Raw genomic sequence first — 15,911 nt, forward strand, 5'->3', positions numbered from 1 at the left:
CACTAGCCTTCCAAGCCTGTGTTAACCATTCTTCTACTCTCTATGTCCATGAGTTCAACTGTTTTAATTTTTAGATTTCACAAATAAATGAGAACAAATGATGTTTGTCTAAGAGTGTAAAATTAATTTAGAAAACAAAATAATTATTGAAAATAGTATAATGCCATTTGTTTCTATGATTTTAAGTATCAGAATTAAAGTAAGCACAATAATAGTGGCACAAGATGCTGTAAGGACAAGAAGGGTAAAATTTCATCAGAAATAGTAAGAAATGTCAAGATACAGTTTTCCTTAGTAAAAATTAGTGAACAATCCACAGAAAAGTATATTGTGTTATGAGCTCCTTTTATCTAGTGAAAAGTAGTACTCTATGGTTGGATTTTGAAGCGCATGATCTTGATTTTGCTTTAAAGATATTAATATGATGGTTCTGAGCAAAATTTAACCAACAAGGTAGGGAATGAAAACAGTCCAACTTAAAGGGTTGTTTAAGATTTAGAAAGACTTTAGCTCATGCCTGTAATCCCAGCACTTTGGGAGGCCGAGGCAGGCGGATCACCTGAGGTCAGAAGTTCAAGACCAGCCTGGCCAACATGGTGAAACCCGTCCCTATTACAAATACAAACAGTAGCTGGGCATGGTGGTGTGCCTGTAATTTCACCTACTTGGGAGGCTGATATACAATAATCTCTGGAACCCGGGAGGCTGATGTTGCAGTGAGCCTAGATGGTGTCACTGTACTCCAACCTGGGCAACACAACCAGACTCTCTGTCTAAAAATAAAAATAAAAAAAAAAATTTGGTAAGATTTTAGAATTTGGAACCATCAAAAATAATAGCTAAGGGATGAATTTTAAATTAGACCATACAGCCTAGTTAGACTATGCAACAAAAACTTTAAAAAGTATTACAGATAAAAGAAGAGTTTTGTTGTGTTTTGATATGTGATTTGCTTATCCTAGAAGACCTTAAACATTTTAATAAACTGAAGTGAAGAATGAATATACATTAAATGTTTTCAGTGCCAACGCTTTTTAAAATGTTGTGTTTACTATTTAAATTTTTGATATAAAATCTTAATTACTAAGAAAGAAATTATTTTTTCATAAAAAAAATGACAAAATTAGCTCTTGGATTGTGTAGTCTACTTCTCTACTGGAATAACAATTTTTGCACATAAAAATATTATAATAGTAACTTCAGAAATAGACTGCCTTTTTGGCAGGGAGCGGTGGCTCATGCCGGTAATCCCAGCACTTTGGGAGACCCAGGCGGGGGGATCATTTGAGGTCAGGAGTTCGAGACCACCCAGACAAACATGGTGAAATGCCATCTCTACTAAAAATACAAAAAAGTTAGCTGAACTTGGTGGTGCATGCCTGTAGTCCCAACTACTGGGAAGGCTGAGGCAGGAGAATAGGTTGAAGCCAGGAGGCGGAGGTTGCAGTGAGCCGAGATCAGGCCACTGCAGTCCAGCCTGGGTGACAGCAAGACTCTGTCTCGAAAGGAAGGAAGCAAGGAAGGAAGGAAGGAAGGAAGGAAGGAGGGAAGGAAAGAAGGAAGGAGGGAAAGAAATAGACTGCCTTTTTAAATATAAAGTAAGGATAATGGTAAGTTACTAGATATTTTATTTAATGGAAGAATTTAGAATATGAATTATAATTCCTTTATGGTGTATCTCTATTGCATTTTTTAATGTAAGTTGATTGCAACCTAGGGCAATGGGTGCACAGTTAATTGTTCATTTGTTTTTTTGTCTCTCAAGGGTTACCTCAAACCTCCATATACCAGCCTAAGAATTTTTGTTTTGTTTTGTTTCATTACATATTAAGTTTTAATTCCCTTTTCCTGTCCATCATGTAACTTCATGGAGAAACTGGAATTGATGACAATCATTAATTAATTATTTTATCAAACTCAAAGTTAATTTTGTTTGTTATCTTCTCACCAAATAATAAATAAAATTAGATCAACTGTAACAATAAAAATATACTTGTCTCTTTAATTAAGGATCCATATCTTAGGGAGCTATAGTATTAGGAAATAATTCAACTTTAATTTTACCACTGTATTAATTCAAGATATTAGTATGCATGCATGTGTACCATACATACAAGTTAATCACATTTCTCTTCTATGAACCATTTTATTTTTCTGAGCAATCATTCAAATGTAGAATAAAACCTGTGATCTCATTTCAAAATAACTATACAATGAACTTCAAGTATCATGAGTTTGAAACTGGATGGTCAGTAAGTTGGAAAACCAAGTGGAATAAGGCTGCATATAAAATTTAAAAAGAGAAAGAGATAGTCTGATATGCCTTCACAATGAAAAGTAATTCAGTACTGTAACATTTAAAATCTCATTAAAGAGCTCCAAGTTTTCCAGATATTAAAACAATCATCCTGCAGAAGAAAAGTATTATTTAAACTACTGATGGGTATAGTAAGAAGCTTTCACATTTAATGGTTCAGAAGCATCATTCCTGTGTGCAAACAAGAACAATTAGTAAATCCAAATTTTCATGAATCATAATTAAGAAAAAAGAGTAAGGAAAAAATTGCAATTCAGTTAGAGGACAAAAATGAAGTATAAGAAAGCTCTACAATTGTTATCTTAGGTTTATAACAATGAAAAGTAAGAGGTAGGAAAATGTAATCCTGATAGACTGACAACAATCAACATTAAAAATATATGTACTATTGCATACATATGTATGTATATGTATTACATATGTTTGCATGTAAGTGTAAACCTACATATACATATATGCACACACATATATAGTCATATGCCACATAACAATATTTCGGTCAACAATGAACCACATATATGATTATGGTCCTGTAAGATTATAATGGAGCTGAAAAAATGCTATCACCTAGTGGCATTTTAGCTATTGCAATGTCATAGCTCAACCCATTACTCACATGTTTGTGGTGATGCTGGTGTAAGCAAACCTATTGTACTGCCAGTAGTAAAAATTTGTCGTACATACAATTATGTACAGTATAATAGTACTTGATAATGATGATAAACAACTATGTTCTGGTTTGTGTATTTACTATACTATGATTTTTATTATTATTTTAGAATGTACTCTTTGTACTTAAAAAAAAATAACTGCAAAACAGCCTCAGGCAGTTCCTTCACGAAATATTCCAGAAGTCACCATTATTATAGGAGATGACAGCTCCATGAGCGTTATTGCCCCTGAAGAGTTTCCAGTGGGACAAGATGTGGAGGTGGAAGACAGTGATATTGATGATCCTGACCATGTGCAGGCCTAGGCTAATGTGTATGTGTCTTAGTTTTTAACAAAAATATAAAAAGTAATAAATAAATTGAAATACATTTAAAATATTTAAAAAGCTTATTGAATAAGGACATCAAAAATAATTTTGCACAGCTATACAATGTGTTTTTGTTTGAAGCTGTTTTATTACAAAAGAGTTAAAAAGTTTTTAAAAAGTTTATAAAATAAAAAGTTAAAACCAGCTAAGGTTAATTTATTATTAAATAAAGAAAAATGTTTTTAATAAATTTAGCCTAAGGGTAGAGTATTTATAAAACTTCAATCTTTTATAGTAATGTACTAGGGCTTCACATTCACCCACCACTCAGTCACTGACCCACTCAGAGCAACCTCTAGTCCTGCAAGCTCCATTTATGTCAAGTACAATTTTTTACCTTTTATGCTGTATTTTTACTGTACCTTCTCTGCATTTAGATGTTTCTATGCACGAATACTTATCATTGTGTTATAATTCCCTATAGTATTTAGTACAGTAGCATGCTGAATAGGTTTGGAACCTAAGAGCAATCGGTTATACCATATAGCCTATGTGTGTAGTAAGCTATACCACCTAGATTTGTGTAAGTGCACTCTTATGTTGTTGTACAGTGATGAAATTGCTTAAGGATGAATTTCTCAGAACATATATTCATTTTTAAGTGATGCATGACTATTCCAAAAGTGAAATACCAGATAAACACTTTAGTATGGTACTCAGGAACCTCCATAATATTGGCCTGATAAAATGTCTTACCAGCTTCATATTTACTATTTTTTTCCAATTTCATAATCCAGTTGTTTTATTCTGGATTTCCCTAATAGAAATATTTGTTCACATCCATTGTTAAAATTTTCTTTTACAATTCTGTGAAATAAAAAAAAATCCATGTTGTTTAAACTATTTTTTGCATGTTTTCAAATGAATTTCTTTCCACTTTGATGGTACTTCCTTTTGAATTTTTATTTTAATGTTTCAGCTTACTTGTAAAAATCTCTATTTATGCTTGTAGATTTTTTTTCTGATTGTGCCAGTCCCTTTCACAATCATTTCATATATTTATAATCAATCCTATTAAAATTAATGAACAACTAATTTAATAAAATAAAATCTCAAATGATAACAGGGAAGATACTGCCTCTCAAGGGGACTAAATATTTTACAGTAGAGAGAAAATAGACTCAAGATAGGAAGTGTAGGAAGTTGGGTATTAATGAGCACTCTATTAACTAAGGGTACTAGTTGATTATAGTAACTTTACTAGGGTTTTGTGTGAGTTGTACTTGAAAAGACTAGAGTTTTTTTTTTAGGTTAGTGAACAGGGAGATTCAAAATTTTTTAAAGATTAATGAAATAGAATACTCTTTTTTTCAAAATTTTCTATTCCCAGGCACACTCCATTTATCTTAATTTTCTCTAATATAGCTGAAGCTCAAAGTAGAATACATTATAATCACATGTTCTTAAATGTGATTGTTACAGGCATTTTGTGATTAATGGAAGTGGGCATTACAGCTATGGAAATGCTGGTGAGCGGTTGGTATTTGAAAAGGATATTCTTCATTATCGTAATAAAGAACAAACAAATGTCTCAAAAGGTCATCCAGTAATTTGTAAATGTTTGGCATTTTTGTTCAATTAAAGAATCACTTGTTAGACAAAGTTTTAAATATATATGAAGGTTTAATGTTTTTCAAGTTTTCTTACAACGTGATTGGTCTTAAATACCTTTACATAACTGACAGTACCCGTTCAATGCATACCGACAGGACCCACTAAGTGCATACGTGTGGTGCTGGGCACCATAGGACCTGTTCACAGTTTTGTCTCATCTCCCATCCTGCACCTTCTCTTCACGACATCAAAGTGGTTGGATGGTTGCTAGGAATATTCCTGAAAGTTATTCCTATTCTTGGATGTTTAGCTATTATCTAGCTGAAATATAAGAGACTATGAATCACATAAATATGCAACACAAAATTCAAACTAAATGGACAGCCAACTCATATCAGCCATAGTCTGTCTCATACCATACAGAGCTATAGAAAGTGTAAAACATGGAAAATTAGAGTTTGAAGAAGATGTCTTAAACAATTGCAATTATTATCTTACTTTTGCAAATTTCACAAAAAATATATGACCATGAGAGTATATTGCTATAGCGATTCTCTAGGCCTAGAAAGGAACCCTTGTAAAAGTGAGGGGCTTAGTAGGTTAAGCTTCGTTAATCCATATGCCTTTGAACAGCAGCTGGCCATAGCCAAGCTATGAAACAAACAGAGGGAAAAGCAACAGATAAAAAGCTGAAATAGACAAGTCTGGATTTAAAGATACTGAGAATGAGTATCACGATTTAGGCATTTTAATTTGTGCTCCTCTGCAAAATTGCTTGGACAACTGTGACATCTGAATTAGTGAGAATCACTTTACCTTTCAGATATGTATTGAGTGCCTATTATGTTCAATGCACTGGTTATTTTCCCTCAATCTATATAGCGGTTTAGAATAATGACAGTACATGTTACAGAGATTATAAAAACAAGCTACTACGTTATGAGAAACATAAAATATCAATTAGGTGGAACAGAACTGATATAATGGAGCAAATTATTTTATCTGTTTGAGAGGATCAATTTTCGAGTAGTTTATAAGGTTTGAGGGGTCTTGAAAGTTAACAGGTTTAAGAGGAAAAAAAAATCCAATGAGGATAGGAGACACCAACATGAAAAAATGTGTTTTGAAAGGTAAAATTTATGAAGATAATAGCCTAGCATGCAAGATCTTTAATGATCTCTGAGCAAGTTTTATTTGGCCAACTTAACTCCCTCCATTTATCCCACACACATGAGCGCTAGGTGAATCGGTATTCCCAAACCATGAATCACCTTCCCAATTCCTGTGTCTTTCACCTGCAGTTCCGTGTACCAGACATGGCTTCTGCCATTTGCTTCCAATGACCTCCTGTTCGTCTTTAAGTTCCACCTCATTGTTGCTCTCCCATAAACTCCTTTCTCTTCGCTCATAGCATAATGAATTACTCTTCCCTTTGTGTTTTCATAGCATTTTGCATATTACATTTTATTGCGGTGATTTTGTGTCTGATGCTGCTTATTAAACTGAAGTATTTCAGGTTTGGGATAAAGACTAATTTATCTTTGTGGCCTGTATGTGCTTTTCACAGTACACTGCATATAGTGGTTTTCAATAAACATTTGATGAATGAAGGAAGATATTTTTTAAAATATGCAATGGCATTGTCAATCCCTTCAAGGTATTCTTTTATTACTATTGTATTCCTGAGAAAAATTGCAGGTAAATTCATTCTATTTTGCAGTGTATCTTAGTTTAAATTGAAAACTTACCCCCAAAAAAGCAAAGAAGCAAACACTGAGGATACACACACATATACACATGTATAAATATATGTATATATTTATGGCCTAAATGTATACAGAGCACACATTTTATCTAAACTAAGAGAATACAAATACATAAATCTGTTGAAATTGCTAAATACTACAAATTCTCCGTCTCATCCATATTTATTGACTTGCCTTTTTATGAATATTGTAAAAAGAATAGGAAAGTAACAGTGAGTTTTAATATAGTCTACCTAATATGCCAGCCAATTGTTTTCCTTTTTTGATATATAATTAAGGTGGTAAAAACTGATTGCTGAATTATGGTAAACTATATTAAGTGATAAATTTATAAGTTCTACAGAATGATAATAAATTATATGAATGTTATCACCACCTTTACCAAAAAGAGAATAATCTTCAATTTTACGGGAACTACTCTGATAAAGACATCAATGTGCAAATCCTTTTAAAATTCAGTGTGAAATTGAAAACATAATTTAAGTATTAGCTGTACTACATAAAGTTTCTTCTTCTAAAAATTTAAGACAAAAGACACTTTTTGCAATCTATGCAAGAAACAATAGAAAATCATTTCGTGGGCAGAAGGAAGGACATTCTGATATTGAGGAGACTAGTGTTGATTACTTAATATGATTACATTATTCTTTCTTACTAGTTCAAATTTATTAGGATGGTGCAAAAGTAATGGCAGTTTTTAACATTACTTTTAATGGGATATGTAACCACTATTTGAAACAAATACATTAAAAGTAATGACAAAAACCACAATTACTTTTGTGCCAACCTAATAATTGTAAAACTTTATATTAGAAATAATAATTTACAACATCATATACTATAACTGAGTAGACAGGATAGTATAACCATTACTATTTCTTAATGCAAGTGTAAATTCTTAAAACTATAATTAAAATGTCCATAGACCCTTATTCCTGTTTACTAGATAAGAGGTAGCATTAACTTTATAAACAAATATTGTTCACGTGTTGCTCTTGCCACTGCCTGGACCTGAGAGTCTTTTTTAGTAAACTTTCTCCACTTATTTTTGTTTGCAACTTGGGGATGTCATGTCATTTAGCCTGAATCTTCTTATTGAAGATTTCCTTCCAACCTGAATGAACTGTTTTACTTTCACAGCTTCCAGTCCCCTATGAAAAACAGTCAGTCCTCTGATGTTTATAGTTACTCACCTCCATCTACTAAGAGCTGTAGCTTTCCCAGGACACCACCTGGGCTCCCAGTGTACAGAGCAGGACAGAAGGAAGGAATAGCCCCGTATTCAACTCTTGCCATCAGCACCCAGATCAACAATGCTTGAAATATACTCATTTGTAAGTTCACCCTTTTAACCAGCTGCCATATCGCAAGCCTCTGTAATGAGGCTCAAAAGACACCTCAGAGATAAAACTGGCAGAATACCATTTCCTTCACTGTCCTTATCTCCATTATCCTTCCTTCCAGACTCCTGTATACACACACATGCACACACATGCACAAACACACATGACCCCAGGCACACAAACAGATAAAAGCTTAACCATCTAACAATATTTTTTTAAATCTTATTTATTTCTTTTCTCAATCCAAACAAAAGCCCTCTTACCTGCCAACACATGCAAATGATAATTTGGAAAATTTTCCTGCCCATTAGTTCGGCAAACTGCTAGACTCGGAACCCAAATAACCATATCATATTCCTCATGTTGTGTACTGGGCATCAAAAGGTAAATACCTATCATTTATACATATTGTTTTTACTTGTTCCAGTGTTTGAATTATTTTACATAAATTAGCAAAGAACAATTAACAATTTTTACACAAATTAGCAAAGAACAATTTTACATAAATTAACAAAGAACAATGCAAGGAAAGAGAAGTCAACCTCACTTAGGTTCATATTTATAACAACTACATCATAGAATTTATTAAAGGATTGAATGAGTTATTATTTATAAAGTAACTATCATAGTGTCTGGCTATCATAAGGGTCATGATAAACATAGCAATAGTCTGATTTGTGTTCATAAAATGTGCCTGGAGGGAAATAATTTTTTAACAGAAAACTACACTTCCCAGCCAGCCTGATTTCTTTATTTCTATCTATTATTCAATATCATTCATTCCTCCTTTCTAAGGATTTTGTGATTGCTTCTATCAGACATCTTGCTATGGTTCAGATCCAGGCTTAATGATGGCTGCCTCATCACAATATGTGGAATATTGTTTATACAGCTGCAGTTCCTTGTCTTCTGATTACAAGTTTTTATTAATTTTGCTTCTGTGACTTTTCATAAATCTAATCTTAGATATCAGCTGTAATGTTTGTTTTAATTAAACATTCAGCCTCTGACTTGATGGAGGCAATTTGAGTTACATCCAAATATTTCTAAGTAGATTTAAACTTAAAAAAACTTCAAGTTTTCACAGCAGCTGCACCAGTCTACAATCCCACCAGGTGTGTAGGAAAGTTCTAGTTGCCCTGCATTTTCTATATAAACTATTTGATTACATAGTTTTCATTTTCTATGTTTATTTTTAAAATCACACTATTATATAGCATCCCTCATTGCTGAGTTTGGAGCAGATGTGGAACCTCAAAGTATAAACTTGAAAAAAGTCATATCTAGAATAAGTACAAATAACTCATACATTGAATGATATTTATTTAAAAACTATATAATTCTCCCAATCCTTCTTTTGAATATGTTGCCCATGATTTGAAAACAATGTTATAATTTTTTTCATGAAAGGACTTTTAAGTCTGAAAGATTATTGCTTTTTTAATTCCAAAGCAAATTCATTTTTCAAATCAGATGATCATAATACCGTATTATAGAATATTTGCATACACATGTCACAATATTATGCTCAAGACTCATATACTTATATTTAGGAACCTTGCAGAAGTTAACACTGAATTTTTTTTACGTGAGGAGTACTCAGGAATGATGTAGTTTTTATTGCAATGATTTCTAAAGGACATGTACTGGGAAGTACTATTAGTTAAAGGTTTTTAAGAATGGTATTAATGCTTCATATAGATCAGATCCAAAGTAGTAAAAGATATGTAATAGAATGTAAGTGAGGGGATGAATCTATGAAAGTAAACCAAATATTGAAAATTATCTTGGAAATGAAAAGTTATTTAATTAAGTCAAATAGTTGAAAAAAGGTCTTAGACTGATGACATAGTTCATCTCAATTGACTTGTAAACCTTTCTGGCATTTTTTACTGAAAATTCTCATTCCTGCAAAACATATCTTGACGTAATATATTTTTGTTGTATGAATATAAATGTAATATTATATACACACACATACACAAATACAAGTGTAAATAATATACTTTCAATATATTCACATGTTCTCCCACGGGTAGATATGCCAGAACAAGTAATGAGGAATCCAAATCACTCCCTCTCGGGGGTGAAGTAGGAAAGAACAACTGTGTCACATGCATAGAATCATACAGTAGTTTCCAAGAAGACACCTGGAAACTTGCTGTTAGAGTCATCAGAGGTCGCCTAGAAATGTAGTTGATGTGAATGATCTCAAGTTATCTCCCACATGACATGTTTAACAGGTCTTGAGAGCTTGACACACTTGTCACCTGAGCTGTTTTGAAAATAATGATTTACTTCTCTGAGTCAAAAAGGAATGCCTTTAATTTGATTTCAAGAGATTTTGTGATGTTTGCGAGACGGAATGGACAACAGCATTCAGAAAAAGAATAACAACAGAAGTCTGTCCATGTATCTTTGTATGCATGAAGAGAAAATTGATCTATACTAGATACAGTTATATGGAGGCAATTATTTCCTAAGGCAATTATTTCATTTGTAAAGGGATAGGAGAAAAGGGAAAGTAATTATAGTATACTGTCATGTAGTCTAATAATGTAAAGGCCACTATATCAGCAGTGATGAAGATAGCCATCACCTCATTTGCAGTCAAATGGCATAGAGAAGTGCATTAGTAAACTTTCCTTCTTGAACATTTATTGGCAGTTTATCTTGTTTTCTTAGTCAATTTATGTCCCTCGTTAGTCATTCATTTTGATACATGAGAATATCTTATTTCAAGCACTGCCGACATCGGCTAATATTGTAAAGGTGTAGTTTCTTGCATGACCATGAAAATATTAGAAGTATTATATATTTCCTTTTATTATTTCTAAAAAATGCATGTGGTTCTGCAATAAAACAAAATTAATTAAAATACTGTGTTAATACTGAGTCACTAAAATAAATTCATAAATTTCCCAAGTCAAATTTTCATTAAAAATAAAAATATATATATATGAGTCTCCCCTTCTCCTTACTTGGGAAAAAGGCCTGGCCTACAATATATATAATAACCACATTGAAAAGATTTAGGTTCCTTCCCTCTGGCAACCAGTTTTTCATTTCCTAAAGATGCCAGGCTGAATTCTCTTGCTGTGTGAAAAGAATATCAGTTTGTCTATAAATCGAACGTGGGTGAAAATTGCACAAAAGTCTCATTTCTAATAATATGCTTAGCTATTCTATAGAATATGATATGTAAACCATAAAAAGTAAGACTTAAATCCAGAGTATTATAACATGACTGTAAGTAAAAAGATTTAGATTGTGATATTGTATGGTATGAATGGATTTCATACACAAATGGTCACGGGAGGCTATACATACTTAAGAGTTAATATATGTTCAATTGTGGAATGTTTTAATATAATATCAGTTAAAGGAAAAAATTCTACTACCACAATGTTAAAATTGGTTTTAAATGATTGATAGGGAGAATAATTGGGTCCAGGAACAATCAAACTATTAACTTGTAAATAGTTCATGAAATTTAAATGATCCTTTGAGACAGTCTTTATACATGGAAAAAGGTCTGCTCGGGTGTAGCCACATCTTGGTCTTCTTTTCTGCTACAGATAATGAGATAACATGGAGGGGAAGAAAAGAAAAACACGGTCGTCCTCCTTAGTGGGTCTGGATCGTAGGCAGATACAGGAACTTCAGCTTCTTTGGAAGAGAAAATGAAGAGAGAGGTCAGAGAGACCTTGAGGCTTCTTCAGTTTAGCATGTCAAAATGGCATATTTGGCGGTCTTGCTTTCTGAATCCCAACACTTACAACATGATGGCTGGGTTAAAGAACACGCATCCTAATAAAGAAATGGTGCTGGCTGGGCGCAGTGGCTCATGCCTGTAATCCCATTACTTCGAGAAGGCTAGGTGGGTGGATCATCTGAGGTCAGGAGTTCAAGACCAGTGTGACCAATATGGTGAAACCCATCTCTACTAAAAATACAAAATTAGCCAGGGGTGGTGGTGCACGCCTGTAGTCCCAGCTACTTGGGAGGCTGAGACAGGAGAATCACTTGAGCCTGGGAGATGGAGGTTGCAGTGAACCAAGATAGTGCCATTGCATTCCAGCCTGGGCGACAGGAGTGAAACTCCTTCTAAAAAAAAGAAAAAAAAACAAACAAACAGACAAAAAAACAAAAAAACAAAAAACGGTGCTACATGTAAACTATTTTGCCTTTTAGTTTTCTGGTTTTCAGGCTAGAAGGCAGACTTTTCCACTAGTGCTTCCTCTGTAGCTGTAAACCCCCCAGCAAAGAGAAACATATTGTAATGGCTCCTCACCTCCTCTCCTCCAAGGAAGCACATACTTCCTACCAGGGTCAGTTTGCTTCTCTTCACTCTTCAGTTCTTTCAGATAGTCGGGGCATTTTTGTTTGTTTTTGTATCACATGCAGGTTTTACTGTTTAATTTGCAGGGTTTGTCATCTGGTAATTTATTTCATCATACTTGGAAGCAGACACAATAAAACCTGTAATATTGGATTTTGAGCGTGTGACAGACATGGGTTTTATCTGTGGGAATCTTTTTGGGAACCTCTAGAGGTGTTTTATATTTATTTCTATTAGATTTTCTAGGGCACTACCAATCTTGGAAAAATTATTATATTATCAGTTTGTAATTTACTAGATTATGCAAATTTAAATTATAAAATGGTATAGAAGTAAGTCTCAGTTACATATTTCCAGGGAAGACTTTGTTTTCTGCCTAGAACCCATATGAAGGCAGACAGGCTTCTTTGTCCTGTTCCTCTGTGATTTTTTTTTTATTATACTTTAAGTTTTAGGGTACATGTGCACATTGTGCAGGTTAGTTACATATAAAAAATAATTCCACTATTTCACTGAGGATTTGACATTTGAAAGCCCCCACTTTGAATATTGTATTGTTTTCAAATTCATCCAAGGCAACAACAGCTGTTATTTTTGGTCCTTAATATACCAGTTTACTGTTTCTTGATACTAGCAAAATTCTCCAATGGCAAAAATGCCTTCAGAGTTAGCTTACCACTCTGATACTTTTAATTCACATTTTTTTTTTCCCAAGGGTTTTTTTTTTACTCTCTCCTGATCGAAAGTGTGTATGTAACAGAAAATTATACATTTCAATATTTTGAGGTATCTTTTCAAGATAAATCCTTTTGCTAAAAACGGAATACTATTCAGCCTTAAGAAAGGGGAAAATCCTGTCATTGGCAATAACATGGATGGATCTACAGGATATTATGACAAATGAAATAAGCCAGACACATAAAAGACATTTCCTATAACAACTCACTCATGTATGAAATCTAGAAAATTGGAAGTCATAGAAAAAAAAGTAGAATGGGGTTTGCTAGAGTCTGGGGGGTCAAGGGAGATGGGAAGATGTACGTCAAACCACATAAAGTTTCCATTAGACAAGGGCTGGAGATCTATTACAGAGCACAGTGTCTACAGTTAGTAATAATGTATTGTATACTTGAAAATTGCTGACAGAAGATCATAACTTTTCTCAACACAGAAATGATGCATATGTCTGATGAAGGATATGTTAATTAGCTTGATTTAACTATTACACAATGCATTTATATATAAGGGTATCATGTTGTACTCTGTAAATATATATGTTTTTATTTGTCAAGGATACCTCAATACAAATAAACAATTAAAAAAACAGAAGTTATGGCATTGTTTAAAAAATCAAAAGTATTCCACTGTACCAAATGAGGAGCTACTTTACATAATTCTGAGTGGTAGTGATGGGGGTGGAATCCTTCAACCAAAGACTGAATGGCGTAAGCGTATAAATGTAGTGAACTCCTTGCTTTAATGTGAAATTGATTCTACGGTACAAATCATGCTTCAGAGCACCCTGCACGATAAACCTGAAGCCAGATTCTAGCTGGAATCCCATTTTCGCTGATTGTCCTTTCTTTCTTTATCCTGTTTTCCTCGACCACTTTTTCGTGGGAGCACTCCTTCAACAAATCACATTTGTTGAATGTCCCTAATCAGGCTCTTTTCTAGGAACCCTAACTTAAGATACTGACTGCAAATTCCTGATTTTAATCTCTTCCTTTTCTTCCTCTTCATGAAAAGAAATAAACCTTGGGTATCAGAGAGAATATTGTCTATTAATATCACTCTTTCTTTCTAAGAAACTGTGAGGTTTTTTTTTTTTTTGTCATAATGGGATATAGAAGTATACTTCACCCATAGGGGAATGGGAAAAATAGTGATCATTTGCTGAATGGTATTAAGTAGTATAAAAACTTTATCTGAAGATAGTCTTAAATAGGAGAGGGTGCATAACATTCCTAAGTAAGGAGGAACCATTAATGGAAGAAACTAGGCAATATTTAGAAAACTTTGGCTGTTGCACATCTAAAAGTTCAAGGGCTTGGGAGAATTTACAACAACTAGAATTCCTTTACTTGATGTCACTAGTCAGCTTGCTAAAAGTAGACTGATCAGAATGGAGGTTTTGTGAGCCAGTAGCGAATCAACTCATTGTAATATACAAACCAAGACTTATTATTCCCAAGTCGTTTTCGGGTTATATTTTTCTCTTCTCTCTATTCAAGTTGAGATCTTTTCTTTTATTCTTTAGTTATTACTGTTTTCCTCTTTTCCTTCTATTTTGGAATTCCCCTCAATTTGCAAATGGTTGAGCTATTTTTTAAACAAACTTCTTGTGTGACAAAAGTCTGAATGAAGCTTGAGCGTAAATACATGAATATTATTGAAATAAATAAACCTCAACACAGTTTGTAATTAGCTATAGATTTTAGCAAGCATGCGAAAATAATCCTGTCAGAAAGTAAATTCTTATTAAATAGGGTACTAAAATATCATGAGTGGCTATCAGTCTTATAGAATGGAGATATTTTGGGGGGAGAAGTTCACAAAATTCTGTCCTTAAAAACAAATTTATTTTCTTTTTCTTTTTCTTTTTTTTTTTTTAGATGGAGTTTTGCTCTTTTGCCCAGGCTTGAGTGAAGTGGTACAATCTTAGCTCACTGCAACCTCTGCCCCCCAGGTTCAAGTGATTCTCCTGCCTCAGCCTCCTGAGTAGCTGGGATTACAGGTGCCCGCCACCATGCCCAGCTAAGTTTTTGCATTTTTAGTAAAGACAGGGTTTCGCCATGTGGGCCGGGTTGGTCTTGAACTCCTGACCTCAGGTGATCCACCTGTCTTGGCCTACCAAAGTGTTAGGATTACAAGCATGAGCCAATGCGCACGGCATCAAATTTATTTTAAAAATCAATGAGAAAGAGAAAAATGGAAAGAGGAAAAAGTTGAAGACAGATTAAAACAGGGAAGAACAGAAGGGATGAAATAGACCCTGATTATTCCTTAGCAGTGTTGAAATATTTGAAACTTAACTTCTATGGAAAGAAAGAAGTATATCATCTCAAAGAAAGTTAGAGAAGGTTTAAATGTGTAAAATTAGTATGTCTTTATATTTTGATAATCAAGAATATGAGTTGATTTTTTTTGAGCCAGCCAAGAGAAAAGTTAACTAGTCCACTGTTCAATTATCTTTATATATTTTCCTTTATTTGGAAGGAGTGAAATATCATGAGATTAATACTATATAACATATTATGTGGTGAAAGACATGTTATCATTTTAGCAACAAAATTTTTGGTAAAATTTGCTATGAATAACTACTCTATTTTCATATATGTTGAACTAGTAAGAATGTATGCATCAATTTTCAATTGTAGTTGCCAAGACAATGATACATTTTAACTTTAGATGAGTATTCTACCATCAGTAGAGATTTAACATACTGAAAAATATTGTTCCCTGGTAACACTGGTAATATGCATCCTCTTTTTAGAAAAACAAGAGTAATAAAATAAACTTTGATTTTGATCTCTAATTATGGCAGTTA

The 15,911-nt window shown here is 33.4% G+C and overlaps 1 long non-coding RNA gene across 1 annotated transcript in view; it reads right to left on the minus strand.

The window, feature by feature from the left end:
* Window positions 1-661: 661 nt before the first annotated feature.
* Window positions 662-15,911, minus strand: part of LOC129532409 (uncharacterized) — a 267,623-nt gene continuing 252,373 nt past the window's right edge. The window contains exon 5 of the long non-coding RNA XR_010132880.1: window positions 662-773. This is a non-coding gene — a long non-coding RNA (uncharacterized lncRNA). The remainder of the gene's footprint in view (window positions 774-15,911) is intronic.

This window comes from Gorilla gorilla, chromosome 2, assembly GCF_029281585.2.
Source record: "Gorilla gorilla gorilla isolate KB3781 chromosome 2, NHGRI_mGorGor1-v2.1_pri, whole genome shotgun sequence".
NCBI classification, from domain to species: Eukaryota; Metazoa; Chordata; class Mammalia; order Primates; family Hominidae; genus Gorilla; species Gorilla gorilla.